The 14367-nt window shown below is 36.6% G+C and overlaps 1 protein-coding gene across 8 annotated transcripts in view; it reads right to left on the bottom strand.

Moving 5' to 3' along the window:
• LOC130680950 (chromodomain-helicase-DNA-binding protein 9-like) overlaps positions 1–14367 on the bottom strand; it is a 159025-nt gene that overhangs the window by 22354 nt on the left and 122304 nt on the right. For 2 of the 8 annotated variants that reach the window (XR_008994018.1, XR_008994016.1), the window contains exon 3: positions 281–477. The exons of the other annotated variants lie outside the window; for them this stretch is intronic. The gene's annotated coding sequence lies outside the window, so the exon portion shown is untranslated. The remainder of the gene's footprint in view (positions 1–280; positions 478–14367) is intronic. 8 annotated transcript variants of the gene reach the window in all.

Genomic DNA, 14367 nt, shown 5'->3' with positions numbered 1-14367 from the left:
TAACTTCTAGTTTATTTTATTCAATAATGATCAACAGCATTATCCATTTTACATTACTGGATATGCTAATATGAGAACAAGGAATGTGACAGTGATGCATTTAAATTTAAAACAGGGGCATCCCATTGTTCTATTAAACATATGTTAAACATATAAATTTAGGTACTTTAAAAAGAGATTTGATTGATTCTAGAAGATTAAAAATATACTATATAGTATATACTCTCTCTGACTTTATATATCAGACTAGTGGTAAAAAATATTAGAAATAGTGTTTTACCCATAACCTAGCAGATTTTTCTCGACTCTAAAGCATTCAGTTCTTCCATAGCCATTGGAACGATCACAGGGTCTCCGGAGTTTGGGCTTTTCATCACCTTCACTTTCAGCTTCAAATAATTCAGCAAATTCATCTTTTATGGCACTAAAGGGTCTTGTTTGCTTTCTAATTCTTGGAGTGTCAATAGCCATACTGTTCTGTAAAATTTAATAGCTATTACTTGAATGTTTTTTTGCAATGTTTTATGTTGTCACCTTTCAAATTGTACAAACATTAAAGTATAGAAAACCAGAAAAAGAAATCACTCATGAGTCCATCAACCTACCATATCAACTTAAAATTTTTTATACTACGTTAAAATCTTCATTACCCTATATAATTTTATGACATTAGTTATAGGATAAAAGTTACTTGCAGTGTTATTATTAATATGAAAGATGTATGGTTCTGCAATAACCAAAAAATATACTTTCAATTTATGCATAATTTTATTAGTTAAGTAATGATTTTAGATTATTTTAAAATTTTTAAATAAATTAGGCTAAAGTAAGTCTTTGTGATATAAGTTTATCCTAAGGATAAATTCAAATGAAGGGAAATATCCAGGAAAGGAAACATTGGTCAAACAATATAAACATTTTATAGATCTAGAAACATGTTTTCCAAAAGTTATACTAATACACAAAAAGCAAGGTAGGAGATTAAACAGAAGGGTGGCCTGAAAAGTGCGACAAAAACCTTGTCGTGCAACCACATATAAAGTGAAAATACAGCAAATACAACTAATCCTGAGAGAGCGACCAGAAAGAAGACTGTAAGAGACGGCTGATACCTGGGAAAAAGAGAACACCTCATGGAAAACGATAAAGTAGCAATGCTGTGATCCAGGAGGATCCAAGCTCTCCTGACTCCAGGTCGTCGGCAGGAGGAAGAAAAATGGAGCACGGAGGGAGTTGAAGCCCGGGACTGTTAAATACCCAACTCTGGAGATCTACTCTGGGAGCATGAACCCACATTACATGTCGCTCTGGAGATTAGAGGGGATGGAAAGAAAACATGGGCAGGATACTCAGAGGGACAAAAATTCCAGCCACTTGTGGAGGACAAGTACTCACAACTGGCTGCTCTGGGACAAAAGAAAAGTCAGGCACTTTGAAAGACTTTTCAATAGTGAGAGGGCTGCTAAGGAAGGTTCCACAGAGCTTGCTCTTCAGGAGAAATAACAGGGTGAAAAAAATGATCCTGACACACTCAGGCCAGCAGTTTGGGAACATTCAGGAGCTTCAGGCACTCCATCCCCCTGGCTGACAATGCAGCCCCAAGACCCCCCACTGCAATACGCAGCCTGCGGCTCCTTCCCACAAGACAGCACTGCTTTGCAAACCTGCTAGCCCCGCCATTGAGCCAGACTAGCCAGAGGGTGGCCCTGCGGCAGACTCAGGGCTATAACGCAGAGGCGCCTCTCTCAATGCTCAGCCCACTGGTCCTACCAGTGGAGGCAGGCATTGAGGCCTGGAAGCAGGAAAGACTCTTTCCTCCTGGGAGGCACTGGCGCCATGCACCTGTAACCCACACCATCACTCAAAGGGCTGGGCAGCACCAGAGACTAGAGCTTCTGGGCACTAGAGGGTGCTGCCAGCACAAAGTTAATTATTACATAGGAATTATTACAAATATGAAATGGAAAAAGAATCTGTCACAAATCAAAATCCCTCAAACAATCAGAAAGGGGACTAAGTGAAACTCAAATCACCAAACTTCCTGATAAGGATTTCAAAATAAAAATCATAAACATGCTCACAAAGCTACAGAAAAATATTCAAAAACATAGGGAGGAATTTAAAAGTAGATTAGATGAGGTAGAGAAGGTAAATGAAATAGAAATTAGAGAACAGGAATACAAAGATGCTGAGGCAGAGGAAAAAAATGATCTCTAGGAATAAAAGAATATTGAGAGAACTGTGTGACAAATCCAAATGAAACAATATTCGCATTATAAGGGTTTCAGAAGAACAAGAGAGAGAAAAATGGATAGAAAGTGTCTTTGAGGAAATAATTGCTGAAAACTTCCCCAATCTGTGGAAGGAAACACTCTCAGGCCATGGGAGTGCACAGAACTTCCAACACAAGGTACCCAAGGAGGACAACACCAAGACATATAATAAATAAAATGGCAAAGATCAAAGACAAGGACAGAGTATTACAAGCAGCCAGAGAGAGAAAAAAGGTCACCTACAAAGGAAAACCCATCAGGCTATCATCACACTTCTTAGCAGAATCCTTACAGGCCGGAAAGGAGTGACATGACATATTTAATGCAATGAGACAGAAAGGCCCTGAACCGAGAATACTCCTCCCAGCAAGATTATCATTTAAATTTGAAGGAGGGATTAAACATTTTCCAGATAAGCAAAAGTTGAGGGAATTTACCTCCCACATATCATCTCTACAGTGTATTTTGGAGGGACTGCTTTAAATGGAAGTGTTCCTAAGGCTAAATCAACTACCCACAAAGTCTCTCAAGGGATACACAAAGAGTACACAATATGACACCTAATATATAAAGACAAGAAGAGGAAGAGAAAGACGGGAGAAAAAAAGAAGAACCTTTAATTGCGTTTGACCTAGCATAATAAGCGAGTTGAGTTAGACGGTTAGATAGTAAAGAAGATGCCCTTGAACCTTTGGTAACCATGAATCTAAAGCCTACAATGGCAATAAATACATATCTACTGATAATCACCCTAAATGTAAATGGACTGAATGCATCCATCAAAAGACATAGAGTTACAGAATGGATAAAAAGCAAGTCGTATCTGTATGCTGCCTACAAGAAACTCACTTCAAATCCAGAGACATGTACAGACAAAAAGAGAAGGGATGAGAAAAGATTTTTCATGCAATTAGTAGGGAGAAAAAGGCAGGAGTTGCAGTACTTAGACAAAACAGACTTCAAAACAGAGAAAGTAACATACAAAGAAGGACATTACATGATGACAAAGGGGTCAGTCCAACAAAAGGATATAACCATAATAAATATCTATGCACCCAACACAGGAGCACCTAATTATGTGATACAAATACTAACAGAATTAAGGGGGAAATAAAATGCAATGCATTCATTTTAGGAGACTTCAACACACTACTCACTCCAAAGGACTGATCAACCAGACAGAAAATAAGAAAGGAAATCGAGGCACTGAACAACACATTAGAACAGATGGACCTAACAAACATCTACAGTTTACTCCACCAAAAAGCAGCAGGATGCACATTTTTCTCAAATGCACATGGATTGTTTTCCAGAATGGACCACATACTAGGCCATGAAAAGGTTATCAGTAAAGTCAGAAGGAGTGAAATTGTACCAACCAGCTTCTCAGACCATAAAGGTATGAAACTAGAAATAAATTATGCAAAGAAAACAAAAAAGCCCATGAACACATAGAGGCTTAACAACATGTTCCTAAATATCAATATATCAATGACCAAATGAAAGCAGAAAGCAAGCACTATATAGAGACAAATGAAAACAAAACCTCAAAACCCGAAAATCTGTGGGACGTAGGGAAAACAGTTCTAAGAGGAAAGTACATACCAATAGAGGCTTACCTCAAGAATGAAAAACAATTCCAAACGAACAGTCTAAGGCGTTCACAATTAATGAAGCTAGAAAAGAACAAATGAGGCCCAAAGTCTGTAGAAGGAGTGACATAATATAGATCAGAGCAGAAAGAAAGAAACAAAATTAAAAATACCAATAGAAAGAATCAATGAAAACAGGAGCTGGTTCTTGAAGAAAATAAACAAACTAGATAAACCCTTAGACTTATCAAAAAAAAATGAGTGTATGCACATAAACAGAATGAAAAATGAGAAAGGAAAAATCACTATGGACACCACAGAAATACAAAGAATTATTAGAGAACACAATGAAAAATTATATGCTAACAAGATAGATAATCTAGAAAAATGGACAACTTTCGAGAAAAATACAACCTTCCAAGAATGACCCAGGAAGAAACAGACCAATTACCAGTAATGAAATTGAGCTAGTAATCAAAACACTACCTACAAGCAAAAGCCCTGGACCAGATGGCTTCATCACTGAATTTTACCCAGCATTTAGAGAAGACCTAATATCCATCCTTCTTAAAGTTTTCCAAAAACTAGAAGAGGAGTAAACACCTCCAAATTCATTCTATGAGGCGAGCATCACCCTAATAACAAAAGCAGGCAAAGACCCCACCAAAAAAGAAAACTACAGACCAATATCCCTGATGAACGTAGATGCAAAAATACTCAATAAAATATTAGCAAACCAAATTCAAAAATACATCAAGAGGATCATACACCATGACCAAGTGGGATTCATCTCAGGCATGCAAGGATGATACAACATTCAAAAATCCATCAACATCATCCACCACATATACAAAAAGGACAAAAACCACATGATCAACTCCATAGATGCTGAAAAAGCATTCGACAAAATTCAACATCCATTCATGATAAAAACTCTCAGCAAAATGAGTATAGAGGGCAGGTACCTCAACAAAATAAAAACCATATATGAAAAACCCACAGCCAACATCATACTGAACAGCAAGAAGCTGAAAGCACTTCCTCTGAGATTGGGAACAAGACAGGGATGCCCACTCTCCCACTGCTCTTCAACATACTACTGGAGATCCTAGCCACGGCAATTAGACAAAACAAAGAAATAAAAGAAATCCAGATCGGTAAAGAAGAATTTAAAGAGTCACAATTTGCAGATGACATGATATTGTACATAAAAAACCCTAAAGACTCCACTGCAAAACTACTATAACTGATATCAGAATACAGCAATATTTCAGGATACAAAATTAACACACAGAAATCTGTGGCTCTTCTATACACTAACAATAAACCAATAGAAAGAGAAATCAGGAAAACAACTCCATTCACAATTGCATCAAAAAGAATAAAATACCTAGGAATAAACCTAACCAAGGAAGTGAAAGACCTATATCCTGAAAACTACAAGACATTCTGAAGAGAAATTAAAGAGGACACTAACAAATGGAAAACTCATCACATGCTCTTGGCTAGGAAGAATTACTATTGTCAAAATGGCCATCCTGCCCAAAGCAATCTACAGATTCAATGCAATCCCTATCAAATTACCAACAGCATTCTTCAATGAACTGGAACAAATAGTTCTAAAATTCATATGGAACCATCAAAGACCCAGAATAGCCAAAGCAATCCCGAGAAGGAAGAATGAAGTGGGAGGGATCTTGCTCCCCAACTTCAAGCTCTACTACAAAGCCACAGTAATCAAGACAATATGTTACTGGCACAAGAACAGACCCACTGACCAGTGGAACAGAATAGATACTCCAGACATTAACCCAAACATATATGGTCAATTAATATATGATAAAGGAGCCATGGACATACAGTGGGGAAATGACAGCCTCTTCAACAGTTGGTGTTGGAAAAACTGGATAACTACATGTAAGAGAATGAAACTGGATCATTGTCGAACCCCATACACAAAGGTAAATTCAAAATGGATCAAAGACCTGAATGTAAGCCATGAAACCATACAACTCTTACAAAAAAACATAGTCAAAAACCTCTTGGACATAAACATGAGCAAATTCTTCATAAACGTATCTCCCTGGAAATGGAAACAAAAGCAAAAAATGAACAAGTGGGACTCTATCAAGCTGTAAAGCTTCTGTACAGCAAAGGACACCATTAATAGAACAAAAAGGCATCCTACAGTATGGGAGAATATATTCATAAATCACAGATTCGATAAAGGGTTGATATCCAAAATATATAAAGAACTCACGCACCTCAACAAATAAAAAGTGAACAAGCCAATTAAAAAATGGGCAGAGCACCTGAACAGACATTTATCCAAAAAAGAAACAAAAATGGCCAAAAGGATGCTCCACATCGCTAATTTATTAGGGAAATGCAAACCAAAATTACAATGAGATATTACACCAGTTAGAATGGCCAATATACAAAAGACAAGAAATAAGAACTGTTGGTGAGGATGTGTTGGAAAAGGGAGCCCTCCTGCATTGTTGGTGGAATTTAAACTGGTGCAACGGCTGTGCAGAGCAGTATGGAGGTTCCCCAAAAAACTAAAAATAGAAATACCCTATGATCCCGTAATTCCACTTCTAGGAATTTACCTGAAGAAAACAGAATCCCTGATTAGAAAAGATATGTGCACTCCTATGTTTGTTGCCACATTATTTGCAATAGCCAAGATATGGAAGCAACCAAAGTATTCATCAATAGATGAATGGATAAAGAAGAAATGGTACATATACACAATGGAATATTATTCAGTCATAAAAAGAAAAATCCTGCCATTTGCAACAACATGGATGGATCTAGAGGGCATTATGCTCAGTGAAATAAGTCAGGTGGAGAAAGACAAATTCCGTACGATTTCACTTACTTGTGGAATCTAAAAATAAAGCAAAACAGAATAAACCAAACAACAGTGACCTCATAGACACTGAGAAATGATTAGTGGTTACCTTCCCCTAGGGATGGGGTGGGTGGGTAGGGAGGGTGAGGGGGATGAAGGGTCACAATAATTCACAATCACAACATAAGCTGGTTATGGGGATGACAGTACAGCATGGAGAGTACAATGACTCTAACATCTGTCTATACTAGTATATAGTAACCAGTGTTGTACATGTGAAACTAAAACCATTAACAACAACAAAAAAAGAAACTTGTAACTTGCTCAAGTATATGGTAAAATTAGGTAAGACTATATAAATCACCAAGTTTCTTTTGTATAAATATATCATCACGTGTTTTCTTAGTTTGCCAAAATAGTATTCAGAAGCTCTCAATACTAATTTAGTATGCCATATATTATATTCCTGGAAGTTCAAAATATATACAGTTAACATTTTAAATACTCATTTCCACTTTTCTCATCTCTTCAACCTTCATGACTACCCTCTTCTTTCTTCTCCCCTTTATACCTAGATATCACAAAAGAGTAGTCAGCAGATGATATCCTGATTTTCATACCACTCATAAATTCCTTTTGGTTTACATGCTATTCCTCCATCCTTTTTCTACAGAAGTACTTTACTCAAGGTTGCCAATTCCTTCTCATAACCACAGAATAGTCTTTCATCTGTTTTATCCACTTCAGTATATTTTAATTTCCGGCACTGTTGCTGACTACCTTTTCTATGGGTCCAGGGATATCACAAATTTCTTAGACATGATTATTTCTCAAATTCCTTGGTTTTTTTCCTCCTGCCCCACAAATCCAGGTTCCCCAAGATTCTGGCCAAAACTCACCCTATGCTTTCTACTTCACTTATCTTAGGATGTTCCCTACATCAACTACCACTTTGTAGCAGAAACATTATTTTCTGACATCTAGTTTTACATTTTTTCAATTAAATGTACATCTCTTCAGTTGAAGTAATCTTACTGCCTCTGCTTTGTTCCACTTTAGTAACAGGTTGATCTGGTATAGCTTTTATTGTGGTTTTCCCCTGTTCAAAGTTTTCATTAGCCTGGCATGGAAGGCCTTCCACAAGGCACCCACCTAACTCCGCAAATATTTTCTAAGTACTACCCATTCATTAAATATATTCCTCTTTCTTTAAAAATAACAATGTAACCACAAAACACTAAAAACAGATACACATCCTTTTCTTCCATACCCATCGCCTTTAGTGACTGATGGGATATGAGTCAATAGAACAATACTTGTCTAGAGTTCAGAATATAGGCCATCAAAAAATATTAGCCAGATATCACATCAAGCACCACATGGATTATCTTATTTTAATATTGAAAAAAATCTTACATTGTTGCTACTAGTATTATACACATTTTACAGATGATGATACTAAAATTTGCTAAGATCAACAAGCTGGTACAATGTTATATGGCTGCTTAGTAGCAGACAGTTGTTTTAAACACAAGGCTGGTTAACTGCAAAGTCACTATTCTAATTCTACTTTATTGCTAATGTCTAATTATACAATATTTTTTAACATAGAGAAAATAAACTAACACCGATGAAGAGAGGTTAGACAACATGTGCCTTATTCAAATCTCTTTTAAATAAAGTTACATGTTCCTCTCTTCCCATTCCTAATCCTTCCTCCCTCGGATATGTATGAATACATACCTCAATTAAGTTACAGAAACACCTATCGAAAAATACATGACAAAGTCACAGTAGTCTGAAAAGAGAGAGGGAAGGACCTGGGCATTTCAATGGTAAACCACAATGTTTAATTTTTAAAAAATCAGATCTGAAACAAATATTACATTTGTTAGACCTAGGTGGTGGGTTTATGGGTATTTGTAAAATACTTCTAAACTTCTGTGTTCTTGCACAGTTAGGTTTTTAAAGAAGAACCAATATATAATGTGGATTCAAGGCTTAATCTAGAAACTTGTATTTTTAAATGGTTACGTAATTTTGATTATAGTAGCTTTAAAAAAAGTATTATGTAATAGGTGGATGGTTGTTGCGTGTAACTATTGAAAGGACGTGTGCTCATAAAATGAACAAGTAGTTAATATAAACAGTACAATATATAAAGATGTTTTAACACGTTCATACATAATCTTTTTGGGGATTTTCAATTCCAAGTAACTCTGAATGAAAAAAAGGTGTTTTAATACACGTAATGCTTTATTAATGAATTAAGATCATGAAAGTGGCAAATTTTATTTAAAATAATCATTATAAAGTTCATTTTTTTCATTTATTAAGCCTAGATTTTTTTGATACTACTTTTTTTATTAAGGTACCATTGATACACAATCTTAAAAGGTTTCACGTGAGTAACATTGTGCATATTACATTGACCCATATTATCAACCCCCCCAAATCACCCAACAGTAGTCACTGTGCCTCACCACAGCAAGAAGCTAATGCCACTACTTGTCTGCTCTGTGCTATACTGCCTTCTCCGTGACCGCCCTACATTATGCATGCACCTTAATCCTTCTCCCTCCCTCTCCAACAACCTTCCCAATTCCTTTCCCTTTGGTAACTGCTAGTCCCTTCTTGGAGTCTAAGTCTGCTGTTGTCTTGTTCTTTCAGTTTTGCTTTGTTGTTTTACTCCACAAATGAGTGAAATCATTTGATACTTGTCTTTCTCCACCTGGCTTACTTAACTGAGCATAATAGCCTCTAGCTCAATCCATGTTGTTGCAAATGGTAGGGTATGTTTTCTTCTTATGGCTGAATAATATTCCATTGTGTATATGTACCACCTCTTCTTTATCCATTCCTCTACTGACGGATATTTAGATTGCTTCCACATCATGGCTATTATAAATAGTGGGGCGATAAACACAGGGGTACATATGTCCTTTTGATTCTGGGATCTTGTTTTCTTTGAGCAAATTCCTAGGAGGGAATGCCTGGATACAATAGTATTTCTACTTTTAGTTTTTTGAGGAACATCCATATTGACGTCCACCATGGCTGAACTAATTTACTAGTGTAGGAGGGTCACCTTTCTCCCCATCCTCGCAAGCATTTGTTGTTCCTTTTCTTTTTGGCTGTTGGCCATTCTAACTGGTGTGAGGTGATCTCATTGCGGTTTTAATTTGCATTTCCCTGATAATTAGCGATGTGGAGCACCTTTCCACATGACTGTTGGCCATCTGCATTTCTTCTTTGGAGAAGTTTCTGTTCAGATCCTCTACGCATTTTTTAATTGGCTTATTTACTTTTTGGTGTTGAGGTGAGTGAGTTCTTTATATATTTTGGATGTTAACCCCTTATTGGGGTATGTCATTTATGATTATATTCTCCCATGCTGTACAATATTTTTTGGTTCTGATGGTGTTCTTTGCTGTACAGATGCTTTTTACCTTAATGTAGTCTCATTTGTTCATTTTTGCTTTTGTTTCCCTTGCCCGAGGATGTATGTTCAGGAAAAAAATTGCCCATGTTTATGTTCAAGAAATTTTTGCCTATGTTTTCTTCTAAGAGTCTTCTTTTTTCATTACTTACATTCAGATCTTTGATCCATTTTGAGTTTACTTTTGTGTATGGAGTTAGACAATAATTCAGTTTCATTTTCTGACATGTAGTTGTCCACTTTTGCCACACCATTTCTTGAAAAGGCTGTCATTTTCCCATTGTATATCCACAGCTCTCTACTGTGTCCCATTTATCTATGGGTCTTTTCTTGTGCCAATACCAAATTGTCTTGATTACTGTGGCTTTATAGAAGAGCTTGAAGTCACGGAGCATAAACCCCCAGTTTTATGCTCACTTTTCAGGATTGCTTTGCCTATTCTGGGTCTTTTGTGGTTCCATAAAAATTTTACAACTATTTGTTCTAGTATGTTGAAGAACGCTGTTTGTATTTTGAAAGGGATTGCACTGAATCTGTAGATTGCTTTGGGCAGGATGGCCATTTTGACAAGATGAAATCTTCCTATCCATGAGCATGGGACGTATTTTCATTTATTGGCATCTTCTTTAATTTCTCTCATGAGTGCCTTATAGTTTTCAGGGTGTAGGTCTTTCTTTCACCTCTTTGGTTAGGTGTATTCCTAGGTATTTTATTCTTTTTGATGCAATTGTGAATGGAATTGTTTTCCTGATTTCTCTTTCTACTAGTTTATTGTTAGTACATAGCAATGCTATGGATTTTTGTGTATTAATTTTATAACCTGCAACTTTGCCAAATTCAGTGATGAGTTCTAGTAGCTTTGGGGTGGATTCTTTAGCATTTTTTTATGTGCAATATGATGTCATCTGCAGTAACAGTTTGACTTCTTCCTTATCTGGATGCCTTTTATTTGCTATGTCTGATTACTGCAGCTAGGACCTCCAGTACTATGTTGAATTAAAGGTAGGGAGAGTGGGTATCCTTATGTTGTTCACGATCTTAGAGGAAATTCTTTCAGCTTTCCACTATTAAATATGATGTTGGCTTTGGGTTTGTCTCATATGGCCTTTATTATGTTGAAGTACTTGCCCTCTATACCCATTTTGTTGACTTTTCTATCACGAATGGATGTTGAACTTCCTCAAATGCTTTTTTCAGCATCTATTGAGATGATCATGTGATTTTTCTCCTTCATTTTCTACATGTGGTGTCTGACATGTTGATGGATTTTCTAATACTGTACCATCCTCGCATCCCTGGAATAAACCCTACTTGATCATAATGGATAATCCTTTTTACATATTTTTAAAATTTGCTTTGCTAGTATTCTGTTTGAGTATTTTTGCATCTATACTTATCAGGATATTGGCATGTAATTTTGTGTGTGTGTGTGTGTGTGTGTGTGTGTGTGTGTGGTGTCTTTGCCTGGTTTTGCTATGAAAGTGATACTGGCCTCATAGAATGAGTTTGGAAGTATACACTCCTCTTCTACTGTTTGAAAAACCTTAAGGAGAATGGGTATTAGATCTTCTCCAAATGGCTGATAAAATTCAGTGGTGAAGCAATCTGGTCGAGGAGTGTTGTTTTTTTCAGTAACTTTTGATTATCAATTCAATTTTATTACTGGTAATTGGTCTGTTCAGATTTTGTTTCTTCCTGGGTTTTGGAAGGTTCCTATTTGTCTAGAAAGTTATCCCTTCTTCTAGATTATCTGATTTGTTAGCATATAATTTTTCATAGTAGTCTCTAATATATTTCTATTTCTGTGGTGTCTGTAGTGATTTTTCCGTTCTCATTTCTAATTCTGTTTAGGTGTGTACACTGTCTTTCTCTTGATAAGTCTGGCTAGGGGTTTATCTATTTTGTTTATTTTCTCAAAGAACCAGCTCCTGTTTTCATTGATTCTTCCAATTTTTATTCTTCTCAATTTTATTTATTTCTGCTTTGATCATTATTACGTCCCTCCTTCTACAGACTTTGGCCTCATTTGTTCTTTTCTAGTTTCATTAATTGTGAGTTTTGACTGTTCATATTGGATTATTGTTCTTTTTTGAGGTAAGCCTCTACTACTGTATACATTTGTCTTAGAATAGCCTTCTCTGAGTCCCACAAATTTTGGGGTGCTGCGTTGTTTTATTTGTTCCATATATTGCTTGATTTGTTTTTATTTGTTCATTGATACAAAGATTATTTAGGAGCATGTTGCTAGGCCTCCATGTGTTTGTGGGGTTTTTTTTCTTTGCATAATTTATTTCTAGCTTCATACCTTTGTGGTCTGAGCAGCTGGTTGGTACAATTTCAATTCTTCTGAATTTACTTAAAGCTCTTTTTATGTCTTAGTATGTGCTCTATTCTTGAAAATTTTCCATGTGCACTTGAGAAGAATGTGTATCCTACTGCTTTTGGGTGGAGTGTTCTGTAGATATGTTATTTCCATCTGTTCTAATGTATTCTTCAGTGCCTCTGTCTCCTTAATCTGCCCGGTGATTTCCCCTTGGAGTGAGAGGTTGCTGACGCCTCCTAAAATGAATGCCTTACATTTTATTTTCCCCTTTGTTAGTATTTGTTTCACATATTTAGGTGCCCCTATGTTGTGTGCACAGATATTTATAATGGTCATATCCTCTTGTTGGATTGACCCCTTTATCATTATGTAACGTACTTCATGAAATGTCTTTTCCATCCTTTTACTTTCAATCTGTGTATGTCTGTGTTTAAAGTGAGTCTCTTAGAGACAATATATATAGATAGGTCTTCTTTTCTTATCCATTCTGTAATTGTGTCTTTTGATTGGTGCATTCAGTCCATTTACATTTATGGTAATTACTAATAGATATTTAATTATTGCTATTGTAGGGTTTAGATTTGTGCTTACCAAAGGTTCAAGGGCAACTTCTTTACTATCTATCAGTCTAACTTAAAAGGCTTATTAAGTTAATTTCAAACACAACATAAAGGTTCTTTTTTTTTCCTCCCTTCTTCTTTGTCCTCCACTCTTAATATATTAGGTTTCATATTCTGTAGTCTTCACTTATTCCATGACAGACTTTGTGGGTAGTTGATTTAGCCTTAGGAGGACTTCCATCTACAGCAGTCCCTCCAAAATACACTGTAGAGATGATTTGTGGGAGGTAAATTCCCTCAACTTTTTCTTATCTGGAAATTGTTTAAACCCTGCTTCACAATTAAATAATAATCTTGCTGGGGAGAGTATTCTTCACTCAAGGCACTTCTGTTTCATTGCATTTACTATATCATACAACTCTCTTCAGGCCTGTAAGGTTTCTGCTGAGAAGTCTGATAATAGCCCGATGGGTTTTCCTTTGTATGTGACCTTTTCTCTCTCTCTGGCTGCTTTTAATACTCTGTGTCATTATCCTTGATCTTTGTCATTTTAATTATTAAATGTCTTGGTGTTGTTTACCTTGGATCCATTTCGTTGGAGAGACTATTTCCTACCCCAGGTTGGCGATGTTTCCAGCAATTATTTCCTCAATGGGACGTTCTACCCCCTCCTCTCTCTCCTCTTCTTCTGGTACCCCTATATTATGGATATTGTTCCATTAGGATTGGTCACACGGTTCCCTTACTTTTTTTCAGTCCTAGATATTGTTTATTTTTCTCTGTGCCTCAGCTTCTTATTACTCATGTTCTCTAATTTCTATTTCACTTACTGTCTCCTCTACATCATCTAATCTGCTTTAAAATCTCTCCAGTGTATGTTTCATCGCACATACTGTATTTTTCAAAGTAATTCTTCACTGAGGTCTTGAATATGATTTTGTATCTTCCTCAGCATGTTTATGATATTTATTTTGACAGCTTTATCAGGAAGATTGGTGATTTCAGTTTCAGTTATCCCTCTTTCTAGTGTTTGAGGGATTTGGGTTTGTACCAGGTTCTTCTGCCGTTTCATAATTATCATGACTTCCATGGAATGGTAACTTTGTGTAGGTGGCATCCTCTACCGTCCAGAAGCTCTATTCTCCAGAGTTCCCCAGCTGCTGGAGCGATGGTGGGGGTCGCAGGTATGTGGGGCCAGTGTATGCTATCACGAAAGGGCTCTTTCCTGCTTTCCTGTTGCAATGTCTGTCTCCACTGCCAGGGCCAGGGGACTCAGTGCACAGGGAGGAGCCTCTATGCTACACCCCCATAGCTGCTGTAGGC

Source organism: Manis pentadactyla, chromosome 15, assembly GCF_030020395.1.
Source record: "Manis pentadactyla isolate mManPen7 chromosome 15, mManPen7.hap1, whole genome shotgun sequence".
NCBI classification, from domain to species: Eukaryota; Metazoa; Chordata; class Mammalia; order Pholidota; family Manidae; genus Manis; species Manis pentadactyla.
This window is presented reverse-complemented; position numbering and strand designations above follow the sequence as displayed.